Source organism: Sciurus vulgaris (assembly GCF_902686455.1).
Source record: "Sciurus vulgaris genome assembly, chromosome: 8".
Taxonomy (NCBI): Eukaryota; Metazoa; Chordata; class Mammalia; order Rodentia; family Sciuridae; genus Sciurus; species Sciurus vulgaris.
The window spans coordinates 95,567,260-95,587,304 of record NC_136468.1 but is presented as its reverse complement, the minus strand read 5'-3'; the positions used below and the strand labels follow the sequence as shown (position 1 = coordinate 95,587,304).

General features: G+C 35.7%; 1 protein-coding gene across 3 annotated transcripts in view; it reads left to right on the top strand.

The window, feature by feature from the left end:
• Nucleotides 1-20,045, top strand: part of DPY19L1 (dpy-19 like C-mannosyltransferase 1) — a 108,277-nt gene that overhangs the window by 5,454 nt on the left and 82,778 nt on the right. The window lies entirely within an intron of this gene.

Sequence of the window (20,045 nt, the reverse complement as noted above, 5' to 3'; positions counted from 1 at the left end):
AAGAAAAGAGGGAGGTGGTGCATAGACCAGATCTCAGAAAGGAGCTTGATTTAATTCCTGTAAGGCAGTGGGAAACCATTGAGGGATGTTGAACAAGAGTGACATGATTACATTTTTAGTTTGAGAAACTCAAACACTTGGGAAATGAGTTGAGGCAATATTTGATTACATTAAGCAGAGAGGCCAAAGAGGAGGCTCTTCTAGGGGCCTAGTGGGATTGGTTGGTGCAGACAAAGGTCTGGACCTTTGGAGAGGGAGAGAACTGGGTGGATTTGAGGTATATTTTGGAGGTAGAAGTGATGGGACTTATTGTTGAACTGGTTTTGGTGTAAGGGAAAGGGAGGAGTTATGAATAGATTCTAGATTTTTGGCTACTATAATTGGGGAAATAATGGTAGAGACAGTAAATATTAGGGGTGTAGATGAGGGGACAGGTTTGAGGAAAAAGAACAAGAATTTTATCTTGGATGTATTTATTTTGGAGAAAATTGTGAGATGTCCAAGGAGAAATGTCAGGTAGGTGGTAGAACACGAGAGAGAAGGTACGAGTGGAGAGACATAAAATAAGGAGTTTTCAGCCAATCAGTGCTCTTCAAATTTATAGGAATTCATGACTATTCCTGTGGAAAGCATCTATGTTATACTGATAAGGAGCTCTGCGCCGGAGTTTGTTCTTGGAGCTTTAGATTAACTCATTTAACTGTTAACTCAGTAATCACCATGGCATTGTGATTATCATACTTATTTTACCAGAGGGAGATCTGAGGCACAAGTGTTAAGTAACTTGTTCAAGGTCATCAGATCACATTTGTGGAAGGGTTAGGATTTGAAGCCAGGCAGTTTGGCTCCTGAATTTACTGTACTTCAGCTTGTCTAGGGTGAGAATGTAGTAAGGGAAGAAATACATCCCCAGCGTTCAGTTCTGTGAATATTTCATGCTCATAAGTGTTAGCTTTCTTGTTTCTTCCTTTTTCAGAAGGAATAAGGAAAGAGAGATCATACATACAGATTCAGGAATAAGAAGTGGAAAGAGAACCTATTGCAAGTGGCCTAAGGAACAACAAAAGCTGGGGAAACCTGAGACCCAGGGACCACTAGCCATCTTCTTGTGCTTACTTTCAGACAAACACTTGGACACAACTGAGCACTAGCTGCAAGGGTGTGTTTAATACACAGGCATCCTACCAATAATTTCCCCAGGAAGGCCAACAAGTAAATGAAATTTGAGATTTTTAAAGAATTTCTTAAGACAAATTTTTTTTTTCTAAAATAGACCTTTGGCTAACACAGTATTTATCATCACCTAAACATATTTTATTATTAAAAAGATGCTCTGAATATGACAATTTCTGAATTTGAGATGCTCATGAGCACTCATAAATAACAAATGTGCTGAGTTTAGTTTGTGTAAATGAAAGGATGTGTTCTCAATTTGTGATTAATTTTTGGCCGATGAATGACATCGATACTGAAAGCAGATGAAATTTTATTTATACATATTCATATGTTTGGGTGTTGCTAAAGTTGAACATTTCGAAAATACTGTGAAGTTGTATAAATGTCTTTTAATGAATATGTTAGGCATATGAATATCTCCTGAAGTTTATGTTGAGATGCTTACATATCACAGAGACTACAGAAGCTTGAGACTTTATTGTTTGTATGTTTAGTCCTAAATTCTTGTTTTGCTTGTTCATCATCTTCTACTTAAACCATTTGAACAACTCTTTCCGGAATAATCTGCTAATTTTCTTTAGTTTCTCTTTTTGATGGTTGTGAACCATTACAATTAGTAAAATCACACCTATTTTTAGGTCCAAACCTTTATGTTGTTTAATTTCATAAAGAAGATCAGTTCTCCAGGGATTACCTTTCATAATTCAATTAAGAATCATTGAATAGGGATACATTTAAAAAGTGGAAGACTTAATTTTCAGAATATATAAAGCTGCAACTATTATAGCATATTTTTGTGCTTTAGTATTATTTTTGTATTCTCAGCATTATTGCTATTATTTTTCTTCCCTAAGGGCACTTTTAAGTGAACAGCTTATGTCCCTTCACATTTGTTTGGCATCTTTCCCCGTGTTTGACTTCCTTCTAAAGTAGCCAGTTGTTAGGTGTGTTTTCAGCCCTGCTACCATCACATGATGAATATTTGGGTGGTATTTTGTAATGTTAGCTTATTATAGCAGTGAATATTAACATAACTGGATAACTGTTACCAAAACCACTTACCAAAGTTGTAGGGTGGTTCATAGTATCGATCAAAGATGGAGGTGATTTTTATCTATTAGTATACTCTAGCATCAATAATATCTTTAACACAGTTTATAAATTATTTGACCAATTACTTTTGCAAACTTGCCATCTAGGCAGATTTTTAATTTGAGAAGATTGTTGTAATTGAGAAGAGTGAGGATTTATTCATATTTTTATACTAACTCAAATTTGCCCCAAATGGCTACTGCTCTACATTTTACTAGTTCCTAATAATAATTACTTTTTTTGGTAATACATACAACCTTTCAGTGTTTCAACCTTTCAGTTTTCTCTGGGTTTTAATACTAATCATAAAGTTCTTACATGATTTGGCATAGTTCTACTGTTTGCTTCTGTGTTTAAAATTTTTTAATAAGACATTATTTTTCACTTTTTTCAGCCCTATACTGGAATTGAACCCAGGGCCTTGAACATGTGAGAAAACATTCTACCACTGAACTAAATCCTTAGTTCTTTAAAAAATTTTATTTTGAGACTGGGTCTTGCTGAGTTGCCTAGGCTGGCCTGAACTTGCAATCTTCCTACCTCAGCCTTCCAAATAGCTGGAATTTAGGCAGACGTGTGCCCATGGACCCAGCCCCTTGTTTTTCACTCTTATCTTTGATGTCCATGGAAATTTCATAAAATTCTAGAATTTAAAGGCTACTGCCTAGAATTTTACTTGCAGGTAATAAAGTAGGACCAGTTCAGTGGCCCAACATCTTTGTTGAGTTCCCTGTGGTTAGGTTTGGTATTGAAATTAAGATCTCTTGCCTTCGTTGATCACATCTGTTGAACTGTAGATTTCAGATCTAAAGGCTTAAGCAACAAAGGTGCATTAATGGAAAGATGACCTTATATGTCATCTTAAGACCTGATAACTCTTAAAAAGAGCACTGCTTAGCTCATTTTGGGCATCACTCTGATTTTTATATCCTTATGGTTGACCTATTAGTTTTCATTTTGTCATTCATAATTAACTTTTAAAAACTAATAAAAACTGATTTTTAAAAACTATTGGTTGTTTGGCAGTGCTATAAAAACAGTAAAAATAGTGCCACATTGTTTTTAATCATTTAAATTAAATGATAAGCAAGACCTTGTGATAACCAAGGGCATTTTGAAATTTGGAGTGACTTTGTAATGTTAAGATTGGAACAGTATATCAGGCAATGAACTTGTTAAAATGTTTGTTGAATGTGATGGACTGGATGTTTGAGGTTTGTTGATCTATTTTTCTTTTAGTGAAGAGACACAGCTTGTACACTTTTGCCAGGTTCAGTAGAGTTTTGCAACTTCCATCTGCATACCCAGAAGTATTTAATAAGCTATCGTATTATTTTGATTATATATTTTATGTGTTCTTGAAATACTGAAATGCATGTTTTTTTCAATAAGGAAGATACTTTATGACGATTATTAATTTCTGTCAATTTAGAAATATTTTCACATTATGTAAGGCTAAGACTTTTGATGGCAGTTAAATTCATTGTTTTTAAAACATACATTGGGTAATTACATTAAGATTGCTTACTTTAATATTTGTACATAAATATTTAAATATATGAAAACCAACTTTGTATATTTTTCTTTTTAGAAGCTCAGTTATATTCTGTTTAGGGTGGTTATACATACTTTTCATTCTCTGCTGTTTTCATATATCCATTTGAAATGAAACCATTTTGTCCTTGATGGTTTTATGATTTCTAAGGCATCCTTGTGTGCTGTGTACCAGTGCACCCTGTTGGTTAAATGTGTTCAACATTTTCATGCCTGAGCTTGGAGTGAAAGAAACTCTGGGCTCTCTTCCAGACCTTACTGCATTCCAGTCATGTGACCTTGGGCCTCATGGGAAAATAAGAACCACATTTGTCTCAAAAGGACTCCTGGATCGTTTCTGCTTGATATGCGAAAGTGCTTTGTAAACTGCAACTGATAAACAGATGTTGAGTTATTATTATTATAATTAAGAGTTTCAAATTTTTTAAAACTCCTGTAAAGCACTGTTTTGCTCAGTGCCAAATATATGGCAGAAACTCTGATTAACTTACTTCAGTCTTAAAAACCATCATCATTTAGACCATCATGAACTCTACATCTTACCAGGAGCAGAAGTTTCTTCAAATCATGACTATGAATTTTAAAAGCAATCCTGTTCTCGATTTGAGACTCAATATCTCTACTAGAAAATTGAACTCACTCCTTCTTTTCCTATTCAAAATTGGATTGCCCCCGAATTCAAAAGAGAAAACCAATTAAAAGGGCCAGACCTATCAACACTTTGTAGTATGGAGATCAGGAAGATTGAAATGAAAATAGAAAATAGAAAAACACTGTGCAATCATTTTGGAGAGTATGAAGTCCAAAGTGTTTGCATAGCTGTAGGTTGTTCTCCAAGGTCATTAAGTGCTAGGATTAGAGATAACCAAGTAAAAACTCCTCATTTTTTGCTTTGTGCAGATGAGACTCTGAGAGGCTAATTAAGTTATAAATCATATAAAACCTAAGAAATGTTTCTTCTTAGGAATGACTTTCTTAGCAGGAGAAATAAAAAAGAATTTTAATTCTTTTCTTTTCTTAATCCTTTTTTTCAGCTGTCAAGTTTTGCCAGTTTCTCCTTCAGTTATCTTTTGAATTTATATTTGCCTTTTTCTAATTCAGCTCATCTCACTGCTATCCAGGCCTCCTTATCTCACACCTGAATTGTTACCATATTCTTCTCATTGGCTTTCCTGCTATAACTATATCACTTCTCAAAGTTTGGACTGAATGAAATCACCTGAGGGTTTGTTAAAAATGGAGGTTTCTGAACCTTAGCGTGATCTGTAGAATTAGGATCTCTGAGAGTGGGACCCAGGAATGCAGTCTTAGCATGCCTCTCCTGGGTCAGTGTTCCAAGTTAGAACCAGCCCTGAGTCTGTCTTGTAATGGGTAAAGCTATGAGGGGATTCCAGTGTGGTATCAGTGTTGAGCTGTCACCCTTAGAAGTGGTTATGGATCACCTTAGGTGATATTGTTAAAATATAGGTTGGAAGTAAGGAGGAGTGAGAGGTGACCTGAGTTCTCTGTTTCCAACCAGCTCCCAGATTATGCAATTGTTGTTGGGCTCCAGGATACCTGGAATAGCAAGGAACCATTCTCACATTGAAGTTTGTAAAAAAAAAAAAAAAAAAGTTACCCAGATTTCACCCCAGTCTTTCTCTGTATCAGTGATAACAACCTTGATTATATATCTGAATCACTTGTGAGTTTTAAAAATATCCCTGGATTAAATACTTAATTATCTATGGTTTTATTTAGTGCTATCCTAATTAGTGCCAGGGTTTGGACTACTGTGGCTCTGTGTTGCTGCCGAATGATGTTTTCTCTGAAGCTTGCTTTTTTTTTTTTTTTTTTGTTCCCCTCTCTCTTTTTAACTAGTTCAGAGTTTCCTGGCCTTTTTCATGTCATGACACATATAGAAATTGAGTATGCTGTGTAGCACAGTGGGGTAAATGGATTTTTTTTTTTTTTTTTTTTTTTTTTTAAGGACAAGAGGTTACTGGTCTTAGGGACTCTGGCCTCTCTTATTTTTGGCACGTCAAGGCCCACTGACTAAACTCTCTGCTTGATGTTCAGAGAGCACTGAAAGCCTGACATAGGGTGTATATAATAAGTGGGCCCTCAATAAATATTAGTCCATTGTTATTATATTCCATACCATCAGTATTAGTGATGAGAACTCTTTTGTCATGTTGGATGTAGGTTCACATTCAATTTTGTTGTATTTGTCTTTTGGTTATCCACTATAAATCCTCACCTAAGGAGATTTTAAGATGGCAGATTAGAGAAAGGCCGCATTTCCAGTTGCTCTGTGGTTCAGATTCAAGCAGCAGGAGTATTGCTTCTCAGCATGGTGTGTGAAAGAGGGATGTCACTGAAAGTCAATATTAGATAGTTACAGTGTCTTAGAAACTCAGAAGTTTGGTTGCATTGACCAAAGAACAAGAAAGAATACATTGGAGTCAAGCTGGTTGTGACAGTGGCAATGGTGCTGGTTCACTGCAGAGGAGTGATAACATAGAGAAATACAGTGGACAAATTTGGCATGGAAAAACCTGTAGATCAGAAGAGCATCCTGAACATAGCTGATCCAGAGGATGCTCAGTGAACTAGTGAGTGAAATGTGTTCTGTATTTCTCAGCTGACTGCTGAGAGAGCTGAGGTGGAGCCATTTTGAGAATGCCACACTGCAACTTGCTGCTGTGGGGGCCTAGGAGATTGTAGCAAACATTGCCATACTGTCCCAGTAAGCACCTACACTGTAACCTAGGGTATACTTAGCAGAACTTGAGTGAAATGGGCATAGAAAAGATTGTACACAGGGGATTCAACTCAGAAATAAGGAGGAGAGTGCAACTTACTGAGTTCAGTGACTCACATGACCAGGTGAAGAGTTGTGGGAGACCGAATAGCTGAGTGGAAATATACTTAGGGACAAGGCCTGGGGAGGCTGCGTTTGTGGACAGCAGTGTGTATGAGACTTGTGGAGGGTTGGTTCCCCTGCCCAGCAAGTGGGATTCTTGGGAGACTTCTGAGATCCAGACTCCCAGCAGAGATCTGCATCTACCTGGCCCTTTGGGTGTATTGATGTAATTTCTCCACAGCAGATACCAGCCAACAAAATTCCTAAGGCCAGATTAGACCTAAGCTCCAGCTTCCAGAGCTCCCTTGTTAGAACTCTGTAGCAGTCCCACCCTGGAAGTGTATTGATCTTGTCTGTCCGGAAGAAACTCTAATCCATAGTATTTCCCATTTCACTCTACCTTATACTGATGAGAAGGGAAGCTAGAGCTATTTTAAACAGCTTCAGTTTTAGGCCACTCAGCTGGCAGCTTAGTGAGCAACACAGAAAGAGAAATGGGTTAATAGTCTATAGCTCTAGCTTGTGCATTTATGTATGTGCAGGTTCTCTTTCACTGTACAAAGCCCAAAAAGAAATGGAAAGGACAGTTGGGCATAGGCAGTGACCATCAGGCTTATTGACAGTTTCGTCTACCTTAGTGGAGACAATTCTCATTTTTCATTAGGAATCTTTTTTTCCTTTTTTTTTTTTTAATTTGGTATTCTTGCTGTGCTGATTAGTTTGTGGATAAATATACATATATGTATTCATTTCTGTTTTCTTATTTTAGCATTTATTTTGAGGATTAGGGTTTTTTGTTTTGTATTTCATTTGTTTCTCTTTCTGTCCTTTATTCTCTCTCTAACAGCCAAATTCTCTCATTCTCTATTTCTCTCTCAATTTATTTTTTCTTTCTTTTCCTCCTCTTCTATATATACCTCCATTATCTACTCAATCTCTTCTGCATTTATTCTGTTGAAATTGAATTTCAAAAGTCTTTTACCTTCCTATCACATTTTTCCCTTTTAATGAACTGTATTTTTACCATCACTTAGACCTGCTTCATTTATATGACTCCTGCCCCACCATTTATGTTGTTGTAATTATTAGTACTGTGGAGGGTGGTGTAGTTGATATACTTGGTGTTTACTTTAATGCCAAGTCTAGTTCACAGCTATTTATTATTTTTTGCTATTGGCAATTGTTGACCCAATAATCTCTGTTTTTGTAGTAAATAGTCCTGTAGATGTCATAGTAGGCACTGGTTATTTATTTTAATGCTGTATATTATTTGCTTTTGTTGTTGCTACAGTTTATTTACCTCTTTTCTGTGAGGTTCTTGGAATTTACAAGGACACTATAAATTCACAGGACAGAGACTCTGCTGCTGAACTGACCCCACCCAAAGATAGCACACTTGTTCCATACACAATAACCTCACTCAAACCAAAATGATACTTTAATAAAGAACCAAAACCCCCAAACTAATAGCCAGACCCCCAACTAGCTAGGGGATCCCTCAGGTCCCACTCATGGATATCCACTCCTATAGCAAAAAACTGAATTAATACAAAGGCTGTAGATACCATACCAATGAGGGATATTAATCTAGATCATTCTAGAACACTTAGACAGGAGAAGGTCATTCTCTAAAAAGACCCACACATAAAAAGTGGAAGAATAATCCATCTCAAGATATGCATAAAACCCAACACAAAGATATAAGGAATATGAAAAAATCAAGGTAACACAATGCCTCCTAAAGTTTATAGTTCACATCTGACTCCATAGATAATGAAATGGATGAAATATCAGATAAAGATTCAAAAGAGCCAGGCATGGTGGCTCATGACTGTAATCCCTGCAGCTCAGGAGTCTGAGACAGGAGGATCTTGAGTTCAAAGTCAACCTCAGCAAAAGTGAGGCACTAAGCAACTCAGTGAGACCCTGTCTCTAAATAAAATACAAGATGGGACTGGGGACTTGGTTCAGTGGTCAAGTGCCCTTGAGTTCAATCCCTGGTACCAAAAAAAAAAAAAAAAAAATCAAAAGAATGATTATAAAAATGATGAATCCTAAGAGAACGCAGAAAAACAACTGAAGTGAGGAAGTCAGTATAGTCAGTACAGGATATGGGAAATTCAGTGAGTTAGAAGGTCTGAAAAAGAAATCTTGGAAGTGAAAGACATAATAAATAAAATGTTCAGTTGGAAGTCTCTGTAATACAATAGACCATGCCGAAGACAGAATCTCAAAGCTAGAAGACAAAGTGGCTAGCCTTGAAAATTCAGACAACATTAAATAAAAGAATGACCAGAATATACAAGAACTCTGGGACAACATTAAGAGACCAAATTTAAGAATGATTGGAATTGAAGAGGGTTGTGAGATGTAAGCTAATGGCATGGATAACCTTTTTAGGGAAATAATGACAGAAAATTTTCAAACCTTGAGAATGAGCTGGACATCCAGATACAGGAGACATTCAGAACCCCAAATAGACAAGATCAAAAAGAACTTCTTCATGACACATTATAATTACATAAAAAAAAAAAGAAAGATAATAGAATTTTAAATGCCCAAAGAGAAAAAGGTCAGGTTGCATTTAGAGACAATCTAATCAGAATTATTTTCAGTTTCTTAGCACAAAGTCTAAAAGCCTGGAGGACTTGGAATGATGTGTTTCAAGTTCTGAAAAATAATAACTGGGAACCAAGATTGCTATATCCAGCAACGCTATCCTTTAGAATCATGGAAGAAATAAAAACCTTTCAAGAAAAGCAGAAACTTAAAGAATTCATGACAACTAAAACAGCACTACAGAAAATACTTACATAGTTCACACAGGAAAAAAAAAAATCAAAAACAATCCCTGTATCTCACAAGTGGTCAAATCTCATTTGAAGAATTGCTAAGCAAATGAGAAACAGGACCAAATTAAATATCAGGAATTAATCAAACTGGCAGGGATTAATAATCAACTCTGTATAATAACATTGCATGTAAATGATCTCAACTCCCCAGTTAAAAGATGTAAGCTGGCAGAATGGATTAAAAACCAGGCTCAACCGTATGTTGTTTGAGACTCATAGGAAAAGACAGCAGTAGGCTGAAAGTTAAAGAATGGAAATTAATGTACTCTACAAATTGAGCCTGAAAATAAGGAGTAACTACTCTCATATCCAACAAAGCAGACTTTAAATCAAAATTAATGTCAAGAGGCAATGAAGGTCATTTTATACTGATAATACCAGTAACAATCAACAAGAGGATATAATGAGCATAAATGTTTATGCCTCAAATGTTGGTGCACTTAATTACATAAAGTAGACCCTACTGAAGGACTCAAACAGATCCTAGTACAATAAAACTGGTGACTGACATACCTCTGTTACTGATAGGTCATCCAGATATAAATTCCATAAAGACTGTATGGACCTAAAAACATTTTAAATCAAATGGACTTAACAGGCATCTGTAGAATCTTTCATCCAATAAGGCCTCAGTACACTTTCTTCTCAGCTGCCCTTGGATCCTTCTCCAAAAGACAATATTTTAGGCCACAGAGTAACTCTTAGCAAATATTTAAAAAATGGTAAAGTTTCTTGCATCTTATTTGATTATAATGGAATGAAGTTAAAAATCAACATCAAAAAACCCTACAGAAACTTTATAAATACATAGAGATTGAGTGGTACAATTTTTAATGAAGAATGGGTAATAGAAGAAATTAAAAAATTCTTACGATCAAATGAGAATAGTGGTACAATATGCCAGAACCTTTGTAACACTACGATGGTGGTTCTAATAGGAAATTTTATGGCTATAACTGCCTATATAAGAAAATTAGAAAAATCCCAAATAAACAACCTAATAGTGCATCTCAAGCCCTCCCCTTGGAAAACAAGAACATTTCAGTTCTATAACCAGTAGAAGGAAGAAAATAATTAAGGTCAGAACTGAAATCAATGAAATTTAAGATTTTTAAAATAAGATAGATAAACTCTTAGCCAAACTAACCAAAAGAGAGAAATTAATAAAATTAGAGACAAAAAGGAGAAATCACTACAAACATCATAGAAATCCAGAGAATCAGTAGGGACTATTTTGAAAACATATTCCTATGAATTGGAAAACTTATACAATTGGAAACAGATACATTTCTAGACACATATGACCTGCCAAAATTGAATTAATAGGATGTAGAAAGCCTAAACAAACCAATAAGTAGCAATGAGATAGAAACACTAATAAAGAGCCTTCCAACAAGGAGAAACCCAGGAGCAGATGAATTCCCAGCTAAATTCTACCAGACCTTTTAAAGAGGAACTAATGCTAGGGCTCTTCAAATTATTCTGTAAAATAGAAGGGGATGGAATACTTCCAAATTCATTCTGTGAAGTTAGTATCGCCCTCATACCAAAACCAGAGAAGGACACATCAAGAAAAGAAAATTACAGACCAATATCCCTGATGAACTTAGATGTGAAAATTCCTAATAAAATATTAGCAAATCATATTAACAACATATTAAGAAAGTTGTACATCATGACCAAGTTAGTTTTATCCCAGGGATGCAAGGTGGTTTAACATATGCAAATTAATAGATATAATTCACATAGAATTAGGAACACTTTATTTATGTATGTTCTATCAAAATGTATAAATACATTCTACCATCATGTACAACTAATTAGAATGAATAAAATTTTTAAATTTGAAAAAAAGAACAAAATCTCAGTCATCTCTATAGATCTCTATAAAAAGCCTTTGACAAAATTCTGTACCCATTCATGATAAAAACAGTGAAGAAACTAGGATAGAAGGAACCTACTTCAATGTCAAAAGGTGTATATTACAAATCCAAAGCCAGTATTGTAGTGAATGGGGAAAAATGAAATCATTTCCTTTAAAATCCGTAACAAGATGATGATGTCCACTCTCACCATTCCTATTTTATATAGTGCTAGAAATTCTAGCCCGAGCAATTAATCAAGAGAAGGAAATAAAAGGGATAAAAATAGGAAAGAAAGTCTTCAAATTATCACTGTTTTTTATATGATCCTATACATCGAAGTTTCAAAAACCTTTACCAGAAGACTGGTAAACTAACAAATTCAGCAAAGTAGCAAGTTACAAAATCAGTGTACAAAAATCAGTGACTTTCCTATACGCTAGTAATTAATCTGTTGAGAAAGAAATCAGGAATAAAATCCCATTCACAATAGTCTTAAAAAAACCAAACAAAAGCATGTAATAAATCTAATCAAGGAGGTGAAAGACCTCTACAATGAAAACTATAGAACATTGAAGGAAGAAGTTGAAGAAGACACAAGTTGGGAAAACCTCCCATGTTTATGGAGAAGTAAAATCGATATTGTTAAAATGGCCATACCACCAAAAGCAATGTACAGATCAGTGTAATCCCATCAAATACCAATGGCATTTTTAACAAAACTAGAAAAAACCATCCTAAAATTCATTTTGTTTCTGTTTTTGTTTTTTGGTGCTGGGGATGGAACCCAGGGTCTTGTGCTTACAAGGCAAGCTCTCTACCGAGTGAGCTATCTCCCCAGCTCCCTAAAATTCATTTTGAAGAATAAAGGACCCAGAATAGCCAAAGCAGATCTAAGTCAAAAGAGAAGTGGGAGCCCTCAATACCCAACTTCAAATTATGCTACAGAGCTATAGTAACTAAACCTGTATGGTACAGGCATAAAAACAGACATAGGCCAATGGTACAGAATAGAAGACACAGAGACAGAAACCAAGATGCTGTCATCTGATGCTTGACAGAGGTGCCAAAAATATACATTGGAAAAAAAAAATTACAGCCTTTTAAACAAATGGTACTGGGATAATTGACTATCTGTATATGGAAGAATATGACTAGATCCTTATCTCTCACCCTGCACAAAAGTCAACTCAAAATGAAGTAAAGATTTATGAATTAGACCAGAAACTATTCAACTCCTAGAAGAAAACTTTGGGTCAACAGCATATACACACAGGCAACAACTTTCTCAGTAGGACCCCTGCAGCTCAGCAAATAATGCCAATAATTAATGAATAGGATAGCCTCAAAATAAAAAACTTCTGCACAGAAAACAAAAATGTGAAAAGAGAATCTGTAGAATGGAAGAAAATCTGACAAAGGATTAATATCCAGAGTATATAAAGGACTCAAAAAACTTAGTACGAAAGGAAAAAAAAAAAAAAAAAACCCAGTTGATAAATGTTCAAATGAACTAAACAGACACTTCCCAAAAGAATAAATACAAATCATCAACAAATATATGAAAAAATGTTCAATATTGTTACCAATTAGGGAAATGCAAATAAAAACTACTGAGATTTCATCTCACTTCAGGTAGATGGTAGCCATCAAGAATACAAGCAATAATAAATGCTGGAGAGGATGTGAGGGGGGAAACACTTTTACACTTTTGGTTTGTGTGAGAAATAGAAAATCTGGTTGTCCATTTTTAGAATATAGTCTTTAGCCTTAAATGTAAAATTACTTGAGATATAATAAAAGCAACCGGAGAGGAGAGCAGAGTGAAAAGTTACAAGCAGTTAGGACAAGAGTGTGACAGATTCATGGCCTCTTGACAAGCAGGAGAGGGGAAGAGGGCCCAGTGACCAAGAAAGATACACTCCTTACATGCCAAGGTACACTCAACCTAACAAGGCCTTCCTGCCACAAGAAAACAGGCAGGTGGTGACAACTAAAGGTACATTTCTTAAATAACTCAGTAGAAGACAGTAAAACCTAGGCAATGTTCAGGAATATTGTCCACCCCATAATACTTAGCCAGTGAGGACTTGGGGGAGGGACCTTGAACACTGGGGAATAAACTGCTGTTTTTAACTACTGTTGGTGTGTCTACTCACCCAGACACCTGATCTCGCAAGACTGTAAAAAGTAAAAAAGTCTCACTTTTGCTATACGTTGTGTCTCTTAGTTCATTCTTTGGATTTGGGCAGGTGAACTTGTTTCTTACAATTGTAAATTAGTGATACCAGTCTTGGAGATCAGGAAATGGGTCCTTGTACTCAGTGTTGAAGATTAAAAACCTGAGAGACCTCAAAGTAAGTGTAGAAAGCAACTTTTATTTTAAAAAGTGATAGACTGATTTCTCTAAAGGGAATTGGGATTGTGGAGCCGAAAGCCTGTGTGAGAGGGTGCGTCTTGCTGTTTTATAGACTGCAAAACCTCTCTTTTTAATTATTGCCTTCTCTTCTTCATGTACTTGTCTGAGAGCAGGGATGCAGAGGTTAATTGTTAGCAGTGCAGAGTGACCAGGAGCATGAGTGCAGAGATTAACAACCCATTATTTTTTCTTTGATAATCATGATAACCAGTTGTCATCATCTTCTCTTGACTCCCATAATTCATTACCTATACTGACTGCCTGACCTTTGTCCCTGTTTAAGTTTGCTGAGGAATGTGATATATCCTGTCCACTCAGGCCAGGCGGGGCTGTAGGCAGATTGCTTTTTGGCAAAGAAAGTGTATGGGAGTCAGTACAGTGGGCCCATTTTATTTTTTCTCTTAACCTTGTGTTCCCCCCATTCTCATCTATCCCTTACATTAGTACAACCACTGTGAGAATCATTGTGGAGGTTCCTCAAAAGACTGGGAAGGGAACTACCATACAACCTAGTTATACCACTTCTTGGAGTTTTTCTAAAGATTTAGATACATGCATACCCATGTTTATAGCAGCACAATTCACAACAGCCAAACTGTGGAACCAGCCTAGGTGTCCATAAATGGATGAATGGATAAGGAAAATGTTGTGTATATACCTAGTGGAGTTTTATTTAAATATAAAGATGTATAGAATTACATCATTTGTAGGAAAATGGTTAGAACTTCAGAACGTTATGTTCAGTGAAATACGTCAAACACCGAGTCAAGGGTCATATGTTTTCTCTCAAATGTGAAAGTTAGATTGGGAAAAGGAAAAGAATGGTTGGTGGTGGGTGAGCTTATGAAATTCAAAGGAAGACAAGTAGAGAAAAGGGACCAGGGTGAAGGAGACAGGTAGGAAAGTGGAAATACTGGGGAATCATATTAGCCAAATGATGATGTTACATTGTGTACATGTAACAAATATGTAACAAAGAATCCCACCATTATGTACAACTATACTGCACCAGTTAAAAAATATGGAAAAAATCCCCAAATAAGTTGTATTCATGTTCTAAGGCCTTCTCCCTAAAATCTTATTTAAATGTCCTAAGAAGATCATTACTGATCTGCCTTCTTAGATTTCTCACAGTTCTTAGACTTAGTGCCATCTGCTTGAGTGCTTAATGTGTTCTTTATTATTTCGTGTACTAAATCTTCTCTTTCAAAGATTTTACCCTTAAGGACAAAGATATTGGCTAATATTTCTTGAATGTTCTTCTTGGTTTCTAGGAAAATATTGTAGTAGTTATTTATCTAGTAGTTATTCAGGCACTTGCTGGCTTTGAAGTGTTCATAACCCACACAAAAATCTAGCACTACGAAGGAAAGACAGAGCTAAGCTTGTGGGATGTGACTTTTTTCTTTCTCAGACTGGATCCTGATGAATGTCTTTTAATTTGTTAGCTTACTAACAGAAATTGGGCTTTGTTTTCTAGATACTATTGGTTAGAAATGTGAATTTTCACGTAATATGAACCCCTGAAATAATTTGGATTGTTTAGATGTTATGTGTTTCGATTTCTAATTGAAAACATTCTGTAATTTCTCTTACAACTTAGATAATAGTAGTTTAATAGTTCAACTCAGTGAGATGCCAGGCATGAATCAACAGTGGCTCAGCCTTGCACTGTAGTAGAATAAACTGTCATGTGCATGACGTGTACATGGCATGTTTTGGTGCTGTAAAGGGTATAACAGGAAGGGTCACAGGACAGTTAGCGTAAATTGCCATATTTGAATTCTTTTGACTTTGAGGGATGGATTACAGAACTTTCAGGAAGGAACAAAGGCATTAAATCTTCAAAGCACTTGGGGTTTTAGGGGATTGTTGCTTAACGCAGTCACATTGATTGGAAATAGGCCAGAGTGTGGGCTTCATGGTGATTTAGATAAAACTTAATCTCAATTTAGGAGTAGTTTTGAATATCATTTTGGATATAGAGTCATATACATGTTGTTATAAGATAAGGTCACTGATGGTCCACAAATAGGAACGATGGCAGCTCTGTAATATAGAAGGAGTCAGATTTGGAATTAGAATCCCTAGGTTCCACTAATTTTGCCCTTTACCAACTGTGTGGGTAAAAAAAAAAAAATCCATTCTGAGGCTCACCTTTTCTTTTGTGAAATGGGAGTAAATACTGACAAGGTTGTGGTAAAAATCGAATGTTTGTGAAGGTGCTTTGTGAATTTTTAGTTAAAAACTAGTTGTGATATGCAGATAAAAGGGAAAAAAATGTAACCTGATGGGAAAATGTGTGAGGTCAGGAACACGTCTGGCTGGCTGCAGCTGTAGCTTAGTAGACTGCTGGTTACCACAGAAACCCATGTTGGCTTCATAGTTCTTGCCTGCACTCTTGGGGTAGAAGAAGCAGAGAGAGGACAGGTGGGTCTCAAACTTCTGCATGAGTTAGACTTAGCTGGAGAGTATTATAAATGCAAAAATCCCTCTACCTCTCAGTCATCCATAAGGAGGGGGATTAGATGACCCAGGACATCTAAGCCACACTGCTGAGGTGGGGTGATTGTGGGAAGGGAGGAGGTAAGGAGTGTACAGGTTTCTCAGTTGCTGGGCAGTGAGGTTTGGGAGCTTTGAGGATTTAGCAGAGCTGTTAGGGCAGAAGCCTTTGTCTGGTTTCCTTTCCTCTTGGTGGTCCTTACTGTTGCTGAACCCTGTAGGACTAGACTTGTGTGGGGGGCTAGAAAATATTCCCTTCCAGACTTGCCCAGGACATTGGACTTGCTGTGTGTCCATCCCCCTGGAAAAAACAAAAGCTGCCACTGGCCCTGGGAGCTGTGACTGGAATGAGGGGTCCTCAGAGGGAGCTGGGCTGGGGTTCTGTGGGAAGCCTTGTCTAGAGGGGAACCAGTCTGACATTCTGGTTCCTACTTCCTGCTTACTGCATAGTGGAACCTCAGCTGCTGGTCAAGTGAGAGCTGAGCAAGATTCCAGGGAAACTAGAAATCTAGAAGCTAAGCTGGTGGACACATGTTTATAATTCCATGACTAGGAGGCTGAGGCAGGAAGATCCAAGTCTGAGGTTAGCTAACCTCGGCAATTCAGTGAGTTCCGTAAACAACTTAATGAGACTCTGTCTTAAAATTAAAAAATAAAAATTGGGCTGTGGCTGTAGCTCAGTGGTAATGTGCTCCTGAGTTAAATCTCCAGTACTAAGAAAAAGAAAGAAAGAAATCCAGAGGCTTCAGAGCTGGCTGCTTGTACAGGAGGTGTGCAATTTGCAGGAAATAAATGGAAACTCTGAAATAGCAGTAATGTCTGATTACATACGCATGTGTCTGTCAAAGTATATTCAACTTAGGTTTTTATTATGTTCATATGATTTAGGATTATTTCATCCTCTCCGCCTTCCCCATTATATCAAGCAGCAGGTGTTAGCCAACATTTGAGTCCCACCTTTGTGTTCTGGCTAACAAGTACTGTACCGAAGTTCAGTAAAACATTGTTTCTTCCGTCAGGAGTTATGATCTATTTTGTTAAAACAGTATTCTAATAACAGGAGAACAGTAATTTTTAGGTACAAGTTCTCTCAAATCCTAAGTGACTGAAAATTGATGTAATGTGACATATAATCTGGTACAAAGTTTCTTTAATCAGAAAGAGTTAATGCAACATCCCAGAGTGTCTAATTTAGTTTTAGAGTGTAGGCAATTTATATTCTTCCATCAAAATTAGAAGAGACTTTCAAAATTATCAGCAATAAGGAATGTGGTCCTTTGAATTACAAAAAGCAAACCTCTTTTCCTTGAACTCTTGTGTTCTTATAGTTTTTTTTTTTTGTTTCTTTTGAAATTTAGATTTTTTTTAAAAAACTCATTTTTTAAACAAAAGTATGCTATACTTATCTCACGTCTTTGAGAATACAAAAAAAAAAGCATAGGTGTTAAAGTGGAAAAAAAAAGATTTGTCAATTTTGTCACACTCCCCTCAAATATAGAAATGGTTGATAATTACTGTAATAAATTTAAAGAAAGTAATTTAGAATGTTATTTTCTGCAGGAAAGAAGGTAAGACAAGCTCAGGGAGCGCTTTCTGAGTTTTTGACATTTTATGTCTTTATTCTTAAATTACATACGAACAAAATTTAGCTGAGACTAATTTTCAGATGACATAAATATAATGTACCTCAATTTTTAATAAAGTTTATCTAAATATTTATTTAAGAACTAATAGCCTCTGTGAAATATTCTGCCTATATTAAGGAATGAATTGTAGCATATTTTTCTATTATCTTTAAAATAAAGAGGGAGGGGATTAGGACTATTTTATGGTAAGGAAGGCTAAGCCATTGTCTCATCTTTTCCACTCCCTTCTAGAGGACATACAGTGCATGACTTTCAGGTCAGAATTCTTAAGTCTGCTCCCTTCTTTAGTTTACCTGCTGTGTGTCCTTGAGCAAGTTGCATAACCACTATATGCCTCAGTTCCTCCTCTTCATACTGGGGAAATATTTATACCTACCACCTAAGATGTTTGTGAAGATTTATTGAGCTAGTGTAGATAAAGTGCTTATAAAGTGCTAGGTATATAATAAGCACTCAGATGTTAATGTTATTAGTACTAAGTTGAAAGAAACAAATCCAAAACTTGAGCAGGTTAGAATGGACCTTGTACCTTCCATCCTTCTCTTAAGATGTGGTATTCTGAGGAGATAGAAGGATGATGACCTTTACACATCCTAGTTCTCATTCCAGGATAGTGAATGTCAAAGGCTAATTTAATGGCATGATGTGAGATGCATTGCTGTGAAACTCAGTTGAAGTCAAGAATGCCTTCTTTTGCCACAGTTGTTTAGTAGTATTCTAGAAGTTTATTATTATTATCAAATGGTAAGAAGATATTAATAGTAAACTTACAGTTTTAGGAGAAATAATATCATTTGTAAGTAATGTTTAATATCAAGAATTGAAGACAATAAGCTAAAAACACTCTGAACTAACAGTTTACAAAATAAGCCAAGCATTGCATTACAAAATAAATACACTTCAGAAATAAATACATTACTGGTAATATCCAAAAGTGTATGAAAAAAGCCTTCATGGATATTAGCAAAAAAATGTTGAGATGGAGCACTTAAGAAATATGAATAGATTATTTCTAATCCCTAATCCAGAATGCTCCGCTATAGAATTGTTTTGGGTGCTGACATGATGCTACAAGTGAAACCTTGGACGCCTGACCTCATGTGACTGGTCAGTCAAAATGCGGGTGAACTTGAGTTACTGTATACAGTTATCTCCAGGCTATCTTGTATAAGATATATATGAAATCTAAATAAATTTCATGTTTAGCTTTGATTTCACCTCCAAGTATTTCATTATGTATATGAAAGTATTCCAAAATCTGAAACATCCAAACTTTGAAACATTTCTGGTTCCAAGCATTGCATGTAAGAGGTACTTACCCCCCCCCATTAGCTATGCAGATATTATTTTCCTCAAGGGAAATTAAAAAAAACAATTGAATAATTGAAGTAATATACTGTGTTTATAGATATGAAGACTATATTAAATGTAAATTCTTCTTCAGTTAATTTATAAATGAAATTCTAATCATAAACTCAAAGAAATTACCAAAGTCTATTTGATAAGTCCTCTATAGGAAAAAGGTGTCGTTTACATTCAGTGAAAGAAGAATGAGGTATTCAGAAAATAATAGGTGAATCATTGAAAAAATAAAGCCCAGGTTTTATTATGGTGATGAGAAGTCTTTAAAATAGAAACCAAAAAGGAAGCAAATGGTAGATTTGCCAATAAATCTGTTTTCTAAAGAAAAAACAATTTTCAGTGAATCAAAATACCCAGTAACTTAAAAAGTAAAGTGACAAACCAAGTTAAATATTATAACTTGTATGATTAAAAAGAATAACTGTCTCTTATAACCATTAATAACTTGAAGGCAAAATGAATTTTTCAACTAAAAAAGTAAATACCACTTTAAAAATAAAGCAGTACAATATGAGCGATTTAATTTTTACGTCAAATAGCATTTTCATAGTTTGATTGCTGAGTAGTTATTAATTAGAAACCTGCAATCAGACGTATCTTATTATATTAGAAAGTTGAATGGCATTGTCTGGATTCATCTTAATATGTTCTTTACTTGGACGGAAAATAAACTATTGATTCTCATGTGAGATTGATGTTATTTATTTATTAGCTTTTTCTCTCTTATATTTTCTT